Raw genomic sequence first — 15,326 nt, 5'->3', positions numbered from 1 at the left:
GTACCCCCTGCCTGCCTCCCCGCTTTACTCTGGCTCTCCCCTGCCTCACCCAATTAACAGATAACAGTATCGCCCCCTGCCTCCCCTCTGGTTTCTTCCTGCCTACCCTCTGCCTCTCTTCTGCCTCTTCACTAATACAAAACAACAACTCTCCCCTCTTCCTACCTCCCACCTCCTTTGCCTTCCCCCCTGCCTCACTCAATTACCAGAGAACTCTATCACCCCTGTATGTCCGTGCCTTCTTCCATCATTCCCCTGCCTCCTTTTCCTCAATCTGCCTTCCTCCTACCTCCCTTGCCTCACCCCAATTAGAAAAAACATCTTCACCCCTGCCTCCCTCTGCCTCTCTCTCCCTTCCTCACCCCATGAAACTATATCAGCTCACCCCTCTGCCTCACTCCTTTTCCCTGCCTCACCCCTGTTAAAGAAAAACAAACCCATCCCGCCACCTCTCCCCCCTCCCCCCCCCGCCTCACTCAATGTACAGTAGTTCATTTCTGCTTGACCCTACCTCCCTCTACCTTCCCGCTGCCTAACCTAACTTTCCTTTGCCTTCTCCCTGCCTCCATCTGCTTTCTCTCTGCCTAACCCTACCTCCCTCTGCCCTTCCCTGCCTGATCCTACCTCCATCTGCCTTCCCCCTGCCTATTCTACCTCCCTCTGCTTCCCCCTGCCAAACCATATCTCCCTCTGCCTTCCCCCTGCCTAACCCTTCCTCCCTCTGTCTGACTCATGCACCCCATCGACATATCTCTGCCTCCCCCTCTACCTCACTCCCATCAGAGAACAACTTCACTCCTCTGCCTGAACCCTGCCTTGCTCAATTAACGGAGAACAGCATCACTCTCTGCCTGTTCCTATCTCCCCCACGCCTGCCTACCCATGTCTCCCTCCTGCCTCCCCATGCCTCAACTCCTGCCTCCTCATGCCACACCCTATCAGAGAACACCATCTTTACCCCTCTGCCTACCTCCTACCTCCATCTTTCCTCCTCTTGCCTCACTGACTAAACAGAGAACACCACAATTTGCATACCCCCCTGTGTACCTCTCTGCCTCACCCCTGCCTATATCATGCCTCACCCCTGCCTATATCATGCCACAACTAAAAGACAGCAGCTTCGCACTCTGCCTCCGCCTGCCTTAACTCATCCTGTGTCTCCCCTTCCACGTCCTGCCTCACCCCAGACCCACCACAATTAAGCTCAACCCTCTGCCTACCTTCTACCTAACACCATTAAACAATATCATCATCCCCTGCCTCGCCCTACTAATTGAAAACAAGTCAACCCTCTGCCTCCCTTCCCACCACCCTGTTCCCCCCCTGCCTCACCCCTCATCATTCCCTGCCTCACCCCTCATCATTCCCTGCCTCACCCCCCACACTCCCTGCCTCACCCCTCATCACTCCCTGCCTCACCCCCCATCATTCCCTGCCTCACCCCTCATCACTCCCTGCCTCACCCCTCATCACTCCCTGCCTCACCCCCCATCATTCCCTGCCTCCCTCCGCATCACTTCCTGCCTCACCCCTCATCACTCCCTGCCTCACCCGTCATCACAACCTGCCTCACCCCTCATCACTCCCTGCCTCACCCCTCATCACTACCTGCCTTACCCCTCATCACTTCCTCCTCACCCCCATTAAAGGACAACAGCTCTCCCCCTCTTGCCTTACTCCTGCCTCCCTTCTTCCGTAACCCTAATAATGGACAACATCTATTTACCATTCTGTCTCCCTCTGCCGTCCCCTGCCTTACCCCTGACTCCCTTCTGCCTTAACCCTCACAGACGACTATATATTTATTCCCCTTCCTCCTCTTGCCTTACCCCTGCCTCCCTCGACCCCTGCCTCACCCTCTTATATCAACCCTAATAAAGGAACATAACATTAGCCCACTATCTTTCTCCGTCTTGCCTCTACTCCTCTGCCTTCCCTCTTCCTCACCCCTATCTCTCCTCTACCTCACCCTTGCTTCTCCTCTGCCTCACCCCTACCTCATCCCTACCTCTCCTCTGCCTCACCCCTACCTCTCATCTACTTCACCCCTGCCTCCTCTCTGCCTCACTCATACCTCTAGTCTGCCTAACCTCTCCCTCAACACTTAAAACGTGAAACTAACACTTCTCGTCTACTCCCTCCGCCCTCCTGCCTTCCCCCGTTTCACTGCAGCCTGTTCTCTGCCTCAAACATGATAAAGAACAACAACATTACAATTTCACTCTATATTTCTCTATCCTCCCTGCCTCATCCCTCCTTATCCTCTCCTCACCCCTGCCTCTTCCTTCTGCCTCATCCCTGCCTCTCCTTTCCGCCTTATCCCTGACTCTCCCATCTGCTTCACTTCTGCCTCAACCATATGCTGAATAACATAGCATCAAATCTATGTATCTGGTTCTATCCCCTCCTGCCTCCCCTGCCTCACCCACAGCTCCCTGCCTCACCCCCCGTATAGGAACAGCAATATAGCATTAACACTGCCTCTCTCAACCCCCTGCCTTCCACTGCCTCATTCCTGCTTTATCCCTGCCTCACCGCTTTCATCCTTGACTTCCCTTTATCTCAGTTCTACCTACCTCTCTGCCTCTCCTGCTTCCTCTCTTCCTCATCCCTACAGCTGCTCTGCTTTCCGTCTCCTCACCCTTACCCCCTCACATCTCAATTCTGACTCACCCCTGCCACCTCTCTGCCTCACCGCTTCCAAAACTTCTGCCTCAATTTGCCTACCCCTCACCTTTACCCTGCCTGCTCCTGCACAATCCTTCTACCTTATCCTTACCTACCATTCTGCCTCACCCTTTCCTACCCCTCTGCCTAAACCTTCCTTATCCCTCTGTTTCACTCTAGTTTAACCCTCTGCCTCACCCCTGTCTACCTCTCAGCGTACACCTCTGCCTCACCCCTGCCTATCTCTCTGTCTCACCCCTGCCTAGCACACTCCTCATACCAGCTTAAGCCTCCCTCCTCTGTACCTCCCCTTGCCTCATTCCTGCCTGTCCCTCAGCCTCACCCTTATTTAACCATCTGCCTCCCCCCTGTCTCCCCTCTGCCACACCCCTGCCTACCCCTCTGCCTGGCCTGCCTCACTGTAGCGTGTAATGTGTCGCAGTTAATAGAATGGGTGACTTCCGAGCCCCAGTCCTCCCCCCCCCCTTCTCTCTCTCTCTCTCTCTCTCAAAACCTTATTCTCAGTGTCCCTTTCACACACATATATCTCTCTCTCGCTCGCAATTACTATGACTCACGACCTCCCTCACCCGACCCACCATCTCTCTCTCTTTCTCTCTCTCTCTCTCTCTCTCTCACACACACACACACACACACACACACACACACACATTTCGCTCCCTTCCCATCATCCATCTTTCCCTCCTTATTTTCCCTCCTTTCACTTTTCATTCAAGTTTCCATTTCTTCCCTCTTTCTCCCTCCCTCCCTCCCTCTCTTCCCTCTCAACGACCCCCTCTTTTCCTCCTAATACTCTCTTTGTCTTTATCTCCTCCGCTCTTTTCTCCTCCCCTCTCTTCTCCATCTCTACTTTCCTCCCTTTCACTCTTCTTCCCTCTTCTCTCTCTCATTTCTCCCTCCTTCCTTCACACTCCTTCCCTTTCACCTCTGTATCATTTTCAGTTTCCTTCTCTTTGTTTCCTCCGCCCTGTTTCCTTCCCTTTTCACCTCTCAATTCTCTCTCTCTCTCTCTCTCTCTCTCTCTCTCTCTCTCTCTCTCGCTCGCTCTCTCTCTCTCTCTCTCCACCAACAGGCCTAACCCTTTCCCTTTGATCCACGCCCTACGCTGAGAGACAAACCTTCGTCTGTTTTCGCTAACTAGACAACGTTTAAGATGAAAGATAAGAAAATGTTTGAGAATTTATGACAAGATTAGAAATACTGATAGTTTTTCTTCCTGCAACTCTTACCCATAATTTCCTCCACGTTGCAATACTTTTTGGTGCAATATTTTCTAGCTGCAATACTTTATGGTGCAATACTTTCTAGCTGCAATACTTTATGGTGCAATATTTTCTAGCTGCAATACTTTATGGTGCAACACTTTCTTGCTGCAATACTTTATGGTGCAATACCTTCTAGCTGCAATACTTTATGGTGCAACACTTTTTAGCTGCACTACTTTATGGTGCAATACCTTCTAGCTGCAGTACTTTATGATGCAATACCTTCTAGCTGCAATACTTTATGATGCAATACCTTCTAGCCGCAATACTTTATGATGCAATACTTTCTAGCTGCATTACTTTATGGTGCAATACTTTCTAGTTGCAATACTTTCTAAATGATGATTACGAAAGACAATGCTATAATTTAATGCAAGTATTATTTGACAGGAAAATACGATAAGTAGAACAGACTCACAGGAAATTATGGTGGGAATGATCACGATATGCATGATTAAAGACAGATTAGGTCGTCAGGGATTATCCTACGCTAAAGGTGATGGTGTTATTATGTACAGGTATATATGTATAAATCTCAATATTTCAGTATGTAATGTGCAATGTATGATAATAATGATAATAATAATAATAATAAAATAATAATAATAATAATAATAATAATAATAATAATAATAATGGCAATAAAGGCTTAATAAAAGTATGCAGGTATTTACAGATAATTTTGCTATAACTCACATGAAGCAAAAAAATAAAAATAAATAAATAAAAAATAAATAAATGAGATAAAAATGGCAAAACAGTCCAATATTGATACTACTTAGAAATAGCAGTATAATGGAAATAAAATACTGATCAATATTATACCTACAAAGAATAAAAAAAAAGACAACGTGTGTGTTTGTGTGTGTGTGTGTGTGTTTAATGTATGTATTCTCCTGTAAACTGATTGCCGGAGGGTGTGGAGGGTGGGGCAGAGCCTTGTAATTTCCCTAACATATTTTTCCATCTTTTATTTGAGCAAGTCTTGTTACCTGTACTAAGGATGAACTACGGGCAAGAATCATGAAGTCTAGGTGGGCTCGCTCTCTCTCTCTCTCTCTCTCTCTCTCTCTCTCTCAATTCATTACAAATCCCCATGGCATTCCAATCTCTCACTCTCCTTCCCCTTCTCCTGTTCTTTTTTTTTTTTTCTTTAATTCTCTCCTTTATTTCTCCATTCCTCCTCTTCCCCTTCATTCCTTGTTTTTATTCCCTTTCGTTCACTGAATAATTGTCAATCTTCCTCCAGAATCTTCCCTCGCCTCTCTCTCTCTCTCTCTCCCTCCCTCTCTCTCTCTCTCTCTCTCTCTCTCTCTCTCACACACACAGTTAAACGCACATTCTCTCTCTCTCTCTCTCTCTCTCTCTCTCTCTCTCTCTCACACACACACACACAGTTAAACGCACATTCTCTCTCTCTCTCTCTCTCTCTCTCTCTCTCTCTCTCTCTCTCTCTCTCTCACACACACAGTTAAACGCACATTCTATCTCTCTCTCTCTCTCTCTCTCTCTCTCACACACACACACACACACACACACACACACACACACAGTTAAACGCACATTCTCTCTCTCTCTTTCTCTCTCTCTCTCTCTCTCTCTCTCTCTCTCTCTCTCTCTCTCTCTCTCTCTCTCTCTCTCTCTCTCTCTCTCTCTCTCATTTCCACATAAACACTAAAACAACAGAATGACATGAAACTCTCGCTTGTTCATAAAGCACTAACAGAGACGGAAATAAGGGAAGGATGGAAGAGAGAAGGAAGGGGAGAGGAAAGGCACGCAAGGAGGAAGGAAAAGGGGAAAATGAAGGAGGAGGAGGAGGAACGGCTGGAGAGGATGAGGCAATAAATAGGAGGGAAGGAAGGGAGAGAAGCTGCAGGAAGAAGAGAGAACGGGGGGAGGTGCCTGGCAGGCTGGGTGGGGGAGATAGTTGGGGGGAAACAAGAGGGAGGGGGAAGGATATTAGAGAGAGGGAGGAGAAAGAGGGTGATCATCAGGGGAGGGGTAATGGGAAAGGAGGGGGTAAAGAAGGGAAAGAAAGATGGGGATGGAAAAAGTCAGAGACAGGGGAGGGCGCGGCTGTTGGGGTGCGGGAGGTGAAGATAAGGACAGCAAAGCAGGAAGGCTCCCCCCACCCCACGTAGGGAAGGAAGGGGGAGAGGAGACAGTGGGGATGGAAGGAGGGAAGAGGAAATTGGGATGAGGACAGAGACAGAAGAACAAACTGCTTGGTACGAGGGGAGAGGGTCACTGAGGGTGGTGATGCTGGTGAGGGTGGGGGGAATGGACATGGTGAGGCTGGTGAAAGAGGGGGACACTGGATGAGCGACTTGGACAGGGGGAGGGGAAGAGGGCAGGCGACAGAGGGAGAGGAAGGGAAACATGTGACAGGGGGAGGGGAAAGGGGACAAGGGGAGAGGAGAGAGCACATGTGACAGGGAGGGAGGAAGGAGCACATGTGACAGGGGAAGGGAAAGGGAAAGAACAAGTGACAGGGGTAGGGGAAGAAGATACCACAGGGACAAAGGAAAAGCGCCAGGCGATAGGGGGAGGGGAAAGGGGAGAGCAGACGACAGAGCAAGGGCAAGGAAAACACGCGACAGGGGGAGGGAAAAAGGGAAGGGAGGTGGAAAAAGAAGTGGCAACAACCCTAAGGCCAACGCTCCCACCCTTACACATTCATCCTCAGTGCTGCAATAAACCAAATGGGCGGAAATGAAAGCAGTTTAGGACGACATTCAGAAACTCTTCATATTATGGGCACAGAAATCCAAAGAATCTGTGGCCCCATTATCTGTTACAACTTTCTGAAGCCCAAGAAATCTATGCCTCTGTCCTCATGGGGGTGGGGGGAATCAGACGCCCCCCTTCACCCCTTATCTTTAACTGTTTCTCTGGTAAAACTTTAGGAACCTTTACTTGGCTCACAGAAATGGATATAACGGTTTCTCTCTCTCTCTCTCTCTCTCTCTCTCTCTCTCTAAATGCCTTCTAAAAGATCACTGAACTGGAAGGAAAATGTGCGTCTTTTTTTCATGAGACTAAATAACTAACATAGCAACATTAAAAAAAAATCCATCACACCTCAAAAAAAAAAAAAAAAAAAAAAAAAACTCCCCCCAAATGAAAAATCCTATCGGTCCAATTTCTTACATGAACTAACATCCCATAGTAAGTCCCTTGTAAAAATAACTCACTGGTTTTCAAATTATTGCCTAGAAAAGAGCAAACTACACAGGATGATTAAGAGCTCAGTATTCCATAGTGTTGGGCAGAGTATATTTGTCTAGTTCTGAGCCAAATAACTTAGGTGAAAGAAAGGAAAAGGTAGATATAAATAAAAGTAAAATAACTATAGATATAGGATGAGATGGAGGGATGGAGTGGAGAGGTACGAGTATATGAGAGTGGGGGGTGTGAGTTGGAAGCAGGACAGTGAAATGGCGGGGGACAGGGCGACATGGAGGCGATTTGTTTGTGGCCACCCCGTATGGGATTAAGGCGTCTGGCAATAGATAGATAAATAGAAAAAAAAACTAAGCTGGGTGAAATAATCTGTTAGACTTAAAGAGGCAAAGTTACAAGAGAGAAAAAAAGTTGGTCGTCAAAAAATCTGCTGGACTTAAAAAGAAAAAAATGTTATTATAGTGAGTGGGGTTAATGGCTATTCTTCACGCAAAAATATATTACACAAGAAACTATTCAGACACCTACGCAAATATCTCCACATATTCTTACGTTATTTGTTTGTCATAAATTAAAGACATTATTAAAAGGCTAACATTATTCTTGGCTTTCCTTTTGTTCCTCGTTCATATTACCCTCCTGTGCTTGCTGTTTATCATCTTATATTAGTTTTCATCTTTATATGCACGATTTCTGTACATTCTGCTCCCCCCAATTTTCCCTCCTCTACCTCCTTCTCCTCTTCTTCCTTTTCCTCCTGCTCTTCTTCTTGATATTCCTCTTTTTCTTCCTCCTCCTCCTCAATTTATCTTACTCTCTCCTCACCAGTGTCTTCCCTCTTTTGTTCCCTCTCTTTCCTCTTCCAATTCCCATTTTTCTCTCCTCCTCCCTCCTTCATCTCCTACATCCCATATCTCTTCATAACTTCCTTCTTCAGCTATTCCTTCTTCTTCCTCCTCCTTCTCCTCCTTAAGTCGTGTCCTGCTGTTTGGATAATGGAATTGAATCTGTGGGATATTCCAGGACACCCCAGCTCTCTCTCTCTCTCTCTCTCTCTCACTCTTCTTTCATTTTGCCCACTTCCTCCTACTTCCTTCTTTCCTCCCATCCTTCTTTCAATACTTCACTTTTTCCTTCCTCCCCACCTTCCTTCCATTCTTTCTTCCCTTTCCTGTCTATTCCTTCCTTCCATCCTTCCTTTCCGTCATTCCCTCTCCTATTTATTCCTTCCTGCCTTCTCCTACCACTTCCAGCTCAATAGTAATCCATCCCTGATTATCCCTCCTTCATTCCCTCCTTCCTTCCTTCTTTCCTTCCCTACCTTTGATGTGACAAGCCCTCAGCCTCAAAGAACATAGATTGATCCGGGGAAGAACAGACGAATAACAAAAGAACAGAGAGAAAGACAGAACGCGGCTTGTTGTTGCCGTGTGTGTGTGTGTGTGTGTGTGTGTGTGTGTGTGTGTGTGTGTGTGTGTGTGTGTGTGTGTGTGTGTGTGTGTGTGTGTGTGTGTGTGTGTGTGTGTGTGTGTGTGTGTGTGTGTGTGTGTGTGTGTGTGTGTGTGTGTGTGTGTGTGTGAGAGAGAGAGAGAGAGAGAGAGAGAGAAGAGAGAGAATGAGGCAAGATAATAAGCCTGTGAGCTGCTTTCAGTCTTTTCTTTCTTTATGTGATGAATGAGGATGAGAAGGAAGAAGAGAAGGGAGGAGAAGGGAGAAAAGGGAGGAGGAGGAGGAATAGGGAGGAGGAGGAGGAGGAGGAGGAGGAGGAGGAGGAGGAGGAGGAGGAGGAGGAGGAGGAGGAGATGATGATGATGATGATGATATACCCTGTCTTCATTAACTATCTAAACAACTAAATAAATAAATAAACAAATGAACAAGTCTAATCCTAACAACGCAGTAATTAACAGGAAATTTTGCAAGATCATCTGAAAAACTTTATCCCTAAATAAGGAGGATTTTATTTAAGACTTATTTTGGCCATCTTGTCCGGAAGCACTATAGAAAATGGTTAAGCATCATCATCATCATTATCATCATCATCACCATTATCATCATAATCATCACTTTAGTTGCTTTTTCTTGGAGCACTGCACAAAATATCATCATCATCATCATCATCACCACCGTCGGCATTCTCATCATCATCATCATGTTGGCTATTTTGTCTCGGAGCACTGTACAAAATGATTTAGCATCATCATCATCACCATAATTACCATCACTTTCGTCATTTTTTCTCGGAGTAATGTACAAAATGAGTAACCATCATCATCATCATCACCATAATTACCATCATTTTCGTCATTTTTTCTCGGAGTAATGTACAAAATGAGTAACCATCATCATCATCATCATCATCATCACCTTCATCATCACACCACCATCTGGACCAAAAACCTAAAATTACACGACAATACGAGAGGTAAGCTGGCTCCACTCACAGGAAAAGGGAAAGAAAAATAAACAGGAAAACTATCGCCACAGCACCCAGGACAACAGTGCGCCACGTCAATTCTCTCTTCACCAACAGGGAACGTTATTCAGGAAAACAGTGAGATTATACTGAACATACAATTGCCACAAATACCATACACAAAGTCACAATGAACACAAATACACAGAATTCCTTGGAGATTTTTTTTTTCTTTTGATCTGTGGTCGTTGGTTCCTCCTTGTATTTGAGAAAAAGACTCTCTCTCTCTCTCTCTCTCTCTCTCTCTCTCTCTCTCTCTCTCTTTCACACAGACTACCTTTGGACCTGATGGGGTATAATTGGCCATGTTTCAATACGGTGTGATTAGCAAATGACTGGGCGACTGGGGAGGAATGGTGGGGGAGGAGAGTGGGGGAGAAATGGGGAGCTGAGTGGGGGAGGAATAGAGAGAGAGAGAGAGAGAGAGAGAGAGAGAGAGAGAGAGAGAGAGAGGGGGGGGGGACGGAAGAACAGTAGGGGAGTTTAGAAAAGGGGAGATGGAAGGGGGGAAGTGGTGAGAGAGACTGAAAGAAGAAAAAGTAAGGAAGAATAAAAATGGTAAGGGAGGAAAAAGAGGGAGACAAGAGAAGACGAAAGAGAGGCAAAGGAATAAGAGAGGCAGGGAAGGGAAGGAAAAAGAGAGAGAAGGGAAAAAGAAAAAGAGGAAAGGGTATAAGAGAGGGAAACGGAGAAGAAAAAAGAGGGAAAGGAAGGAGTAGGGAGAAAGGGAAGAAAAGACAGAGGGAAGGGAAGAAGAAAGAGAAAGAAAAGAAAATGACTGAGAGGAAGGGACGATATAAGGAAGGGAAGAAGAAGAGGAGAAAAAAGGGACGGAGGTAAAAAAAAAAAAAAGTTATTATTGTTGTTGTTCTTGCTTCAGTCCCAAGTTCATCTGAAACGTGAACTCGGTGAACTGAAAGCTCAAACTGCCCATATCCTGCAGTCCACCATCCTCCTTTTGGGAGATAAGCAGGGATCTAAGAGACACTTGTATAACCTGGTAGTAGAATCGCCCAAATATATCGGTGCCACCACGTGAAGGCGTTCATTACCAGCACCGTCCAGAATCATAATAAGCAGTAAGTGGGGAGAATGGAACAGTAGACGAATTTTTGCCTCTGAATATAAACCGTAGACACCAGACGAAGCAATTCAGGAAGAGACAAATGCAACGGATGACTTGACTCATGAATATTGAACGAAGCATGCACACGGAATTTATGCTGCAACAATGATGAAAGTCAATTTGCAGGACGGAGGGAAGAATGTCAATTGAATCTGAATTGTTATCACGGAGCCACTGGTGAGAATCAGTAACAAATCTCAGACAGAAGGGCAACACTACAAATGGAAGGATAAGACTGAGGACAATGTAAAAGAACGGAGATGAAACTAGGCAGGTATATATATAGTTACGTGAAAGACTAACCTTCAATGGATCTTACCGTCAGTTTAGAACATAATGGGTGTATCTTACAAAATTTTCCTCACAGATTTCATAACTTTTTGAGAGAGAGAGAGAGAGAGAGAGAGAGAGAGAGAGAGAGAGAAAGAGAGAGAGACCACGAAAGAAGATTCTAATACCTCCTTCTTCTTTCAAAACAAATAGTAAGAAACAGGAAGTTCATCTTACTTTTGTTAGTAGTAGTAGTAGTAGCAGTAGCAGCAGCAGCAACAGTAGTAGTAGTAGTAGTAGCAGTAGCAGCAGCAGCAACAGTAGTAGTAGTAGTAGTAGTAGCAGTGGTGGTGGTGGTGATGGTGGTGGTGGCAGTAGTAGTAGTAGTAGTAGTAAAAAAAAAATAGCAGAGGGCACCTATTATCTGTAATCTAGTCTATTGTTTGTTTGTTTTTTCTTCGTCTGTTAATTTTGTTTTAAAAATAGGATGGAAGGGACTGACATGTGATATCTACAGTTAATCATCAACTGCGTTTTGCAAATATATAATTTTTTTCCCTTAATCATCAACTGCATTTTGCAAATATATAATTTTACTCCCCACAATGTAACAGCAGATCATAATTTTAGACAAGTCACTACTGATCTCTCGCACCCTGGGGTCTTCAGTGGAAAATACAGAGGAATTAACTGTAACAATAATGTGCTTGCTATCTAGACCATTTCACATAACATAAATATGATTAATAAGAATAACTAGGTCAGAACACAACCCTGGGGAAAGGTAGGAATAACACCAATAAAGACCTAACCCATTTTCGCCCTCAGTATAAGACGGGACTGGGCATTTTCAAAAGTTAATAAAGATGGGAACCCCGGGGCATAGACCTATGAGCTTCGTGACTATGAGCCGACAGGCGGAGGGTAGTACGTTCAGTACCCATCCAGCAATCCCTCACACAGGAACCCTGGGAAGTAATGGGTTAATCACCATCAAGACCCGTGTGTGTGTGTGCGTGTGTGTGTGTGTGTGTGTGTGTGTGTGTGTGTGTGTGTGTGTGTGTGGAGAGACCGTTTCTAAAGACAAAATAACAGCTCGTTGGGATATTAAGATGTGTTTGTTTACCATTTATTCGCCTACCACACATCATTCCACGCTTATTTTGCCTTCCACTGCTTCATTCTTTTCTTTCCCTTCCTTTCCAGTCCTTCCTCTCCTTTTTTTCCTCCACTCTCTATTTTTCCTTCCTCCCTATACCATCCCCTTCATTTTAACCTTGGCTTACTCTTTTCTTTTTTTTAAATTACCTCCCATTATTTTCCTTATCTTCCTTTCCCCTCCCCCTCCCTTTCCATCCTTCTCCTTCCTCTCTCTTCCCTTCTTTTCTCATCCTTCCCCCCCCCTTTCCTTCGGTTCTTTTCCTCTTCTCTCTTTTCATTCCTTCCCTACCCACCCTTCCTTCCTTCCCTCCTCTCTCTTCCCGTTCTCATCCCTTCCTCTCACTCCCTTCCTTCCCATTTCTTCCCTTTCTTCTCTCCTCTCTTTCCTCAATTTCTTCCTTATCCCTGCCCCCTAGTGAAGGATTATTACAGTCATTACAAAGGCCATTACAGCGCTGTTATCAGGATCATTACTGTACTCTGTGGCAAGGAAGGCAGCAGGGATTAGAAGGAAGGAGAGGGAAGGAAGGATGAGATTACAAGGACGAAGGAAAGAAGGATTAAAAAGATGGAAGAAAGGAAGGATCACTAGGATGACGGAAGGAAGGCAGGATCTGAGGGATGATGGAAGGAAGGAGGAATTACAGGGATGATGGAAGAAAGCATCGGTAAGAAGAATGATAGAAGGAAGGAAGGATTAGAAGATGGACGGAAGGAAGGATCAGAAGTATGATGGAAGGAAGGAAGGATTAGAAGGGAGATGGAAGAAAGTAAGGATCAGAAGGATGATGCACGGAAGGAAGGATTAGAAGTATGCTGGAACGGAAGAAGGATTAGAAGGGAGATGGAAGGAAGGATGGATCAGAAACAGCCTAAGATGGAAAGAAGGATGGACTCAGAGGGAGGCAGGAAAGAGAGTGAGGGACATAGACAAAAGGAAGGAGCGATTGGGAGGGAGACGGGAAAGACTGAGAGGACAAGGACATGGAGGGAGGTAAAGAAGATTGGGTGGGTGGCAGGAAAGACTGGAGAAGGTGGACATGGAAAGATGGAAGGAAAAATGGGAGGGAGATAGGAAGGACTGAGAGAGAGAGAGAGATGGGAAAAAGGAAAGACTTACTGGGAAAAGACGGAGAAGGTTTGGAGGGAGGGATGGAAGGAAGGAAATAAGGAGAAAGAAGACAGAGGCAGACGATAATGAGAGAAGGAAGGAATGATTCAGGAAAGGAGGGTATGGAAACAAGGCGTAAGTGAAGGAAAAAAGGTACATAAAATGAATGAAGGAATGAAGGAAGAATGGAAGGAAAAAAGTAAGACGAAAAGAGGGAAATGATGTATGGGGAGAAAACAGAAAGAAATGAAGAAAAAAGGGGCTATATGAAGGAAGTGGAGAGAGAAATACAGAGATCTTAAGACACACGAAACAAGTCAAATCACCAATACTAAGAAGCTCCTGCCACTTAACCTATACTCTCTTTTTCTAGATACTTACCACATAATTTGGTACAACTTAAGGGAACTAACTCGCAGGAAAGAGGCTACTGAAGGTTATATCTAGTCTCCCCTGCTTGAAAAAGTCTCTCCCAAAAAGAACGGACTAGTCTGGTAGTATCGATGATGATGATGATGATGATGATGATAATAATAATAATAATAACAACAACAACATTACTAATATAACTCTGAAAATGGGTTGAGATAAATGTGAAAATATCCCAAATTATGAGAAAATGGTAGTAAGATCATGGGACTTAATCGGTCCCCCACACCACACACACACACACACACACACACACACACACACACACACCATACTTCACCAGAAATCGGCAGGAAAAAAAAAAATCCTTAGAGGGACGCAGTACACCACGAAATAAAATACATTTTATGGGAAAAGTGAAATTAAAGGAAAGGTTGACAAAATGGAGGAGAGGAGGAGAAAGACGAAGAGGGAGAGAGACATTGAAAACTATGATAAGCGAGGAGGGGGAGACAAGAATGAAATAAAAAGAGAAAGAGAACAAGAGAATAAATAAAAAGGGGCGAATGGAAGGCAGGAAGTAAAGCAAAAATGAGAAAAATGATAAAAGAAAGTTGAGCAGAGAATCAAGATATTATAAAAGAGGGAAGGGAACTGAAAAGAGGAGTGATTTAAAAATGATGCGAAAAATGGGGGAAAGGAGAGAGAGAGGAAGAAGTAGCGAAAGAGAAGGGAAAGAAGGAAATTAGATTTGGAGAGGAGGGAGGGAGAGAGGAAGAAAAGATGTTAACAATAGCAGACTGGGGACGAGAGAGAGAGAGAGAGAGAGAGAGAGAGAGAGAGAGAATGCTAACATCCGACCACCATTTGCTGTCGATGATTTTCCTCATTTAGCAGCTTAATACCCGCAGCTCTATGGCAGCAAAGACAATCATTTCGATGGCATTTTTTCGTGACTAGCATCATAATATAGTGCTGATGTAGTGTCACAGCTCGGTATTTACGACGAAAATATGGCAGTTTGGGGCTAAGTTAAAATGGAAAGAGAATAAACTGATCCTGCTGATGTTACGACTATACTGCGTTTATTCTGACTTGGCCTAAAATTACCATCTCTCTATCTTGACTGTTGACTTGTAGCAATAAATCGACAATCTAGTATGGTGCTAGTCATGAAGAAGTGCTATGGAAAGTGTGTAGTGCCTTGGCATTATCTTCTATTGCACCTAAGCTTCGTGAAAAAAAAACCGCAAAGGAACGAAAATCTGGGCCAAGTTTGAGTAAAAACATAGTAATATTAGTAGTCATTAAAACCCCAGGCTCATCTAAACGTGAACCCAGTGGACTGAAGGCTGAAGCTGCCCCTCTCTTGCCGTCCACAATCCTTCTTCAGGTAAACAGAGAGAGACCTGAGGGACGTGTGTGTGACCTGGGCAGTGGAGACGCCGGTTATTTCAGTGCCACTACATGAAGGCGTCCCTCTACGAAAATAAGACAACAACAAGAGAGAAGGGGACTCGAGAAGAGGCGAAGGAAAAAGGAGAGGAGGAGGAGAAAAATATGAAAAACTGGGAGAGAAGAAGGAGAGAGAGAGAGAGAGAGAGAGAGAGAAGGGGGGGGAAGGGTAGGAGCAAGGGAGAGAGGAAGAGAAGAATAAAAGGATGGAAAAGAGAG

The sequence above is a fragment of the Coenobita brevimanus genome, chromosome 54 (genome assembly GCF_032717465.1).
Source record: "Coenobita brevimanus isolate Jiangsu-jjx chromosome 54, ASM3271746v2, whole genome shotgun sequence".
Taxonomy (NCBI): Eukaryota; Metazoa; Arthropoda; class Malacostraca; order Decapoda; family Coenobitidae; genus Coenobita; species Coenobita brevimanus.
Note: the sequence above shows the minus strand (reverse complement) of the source record.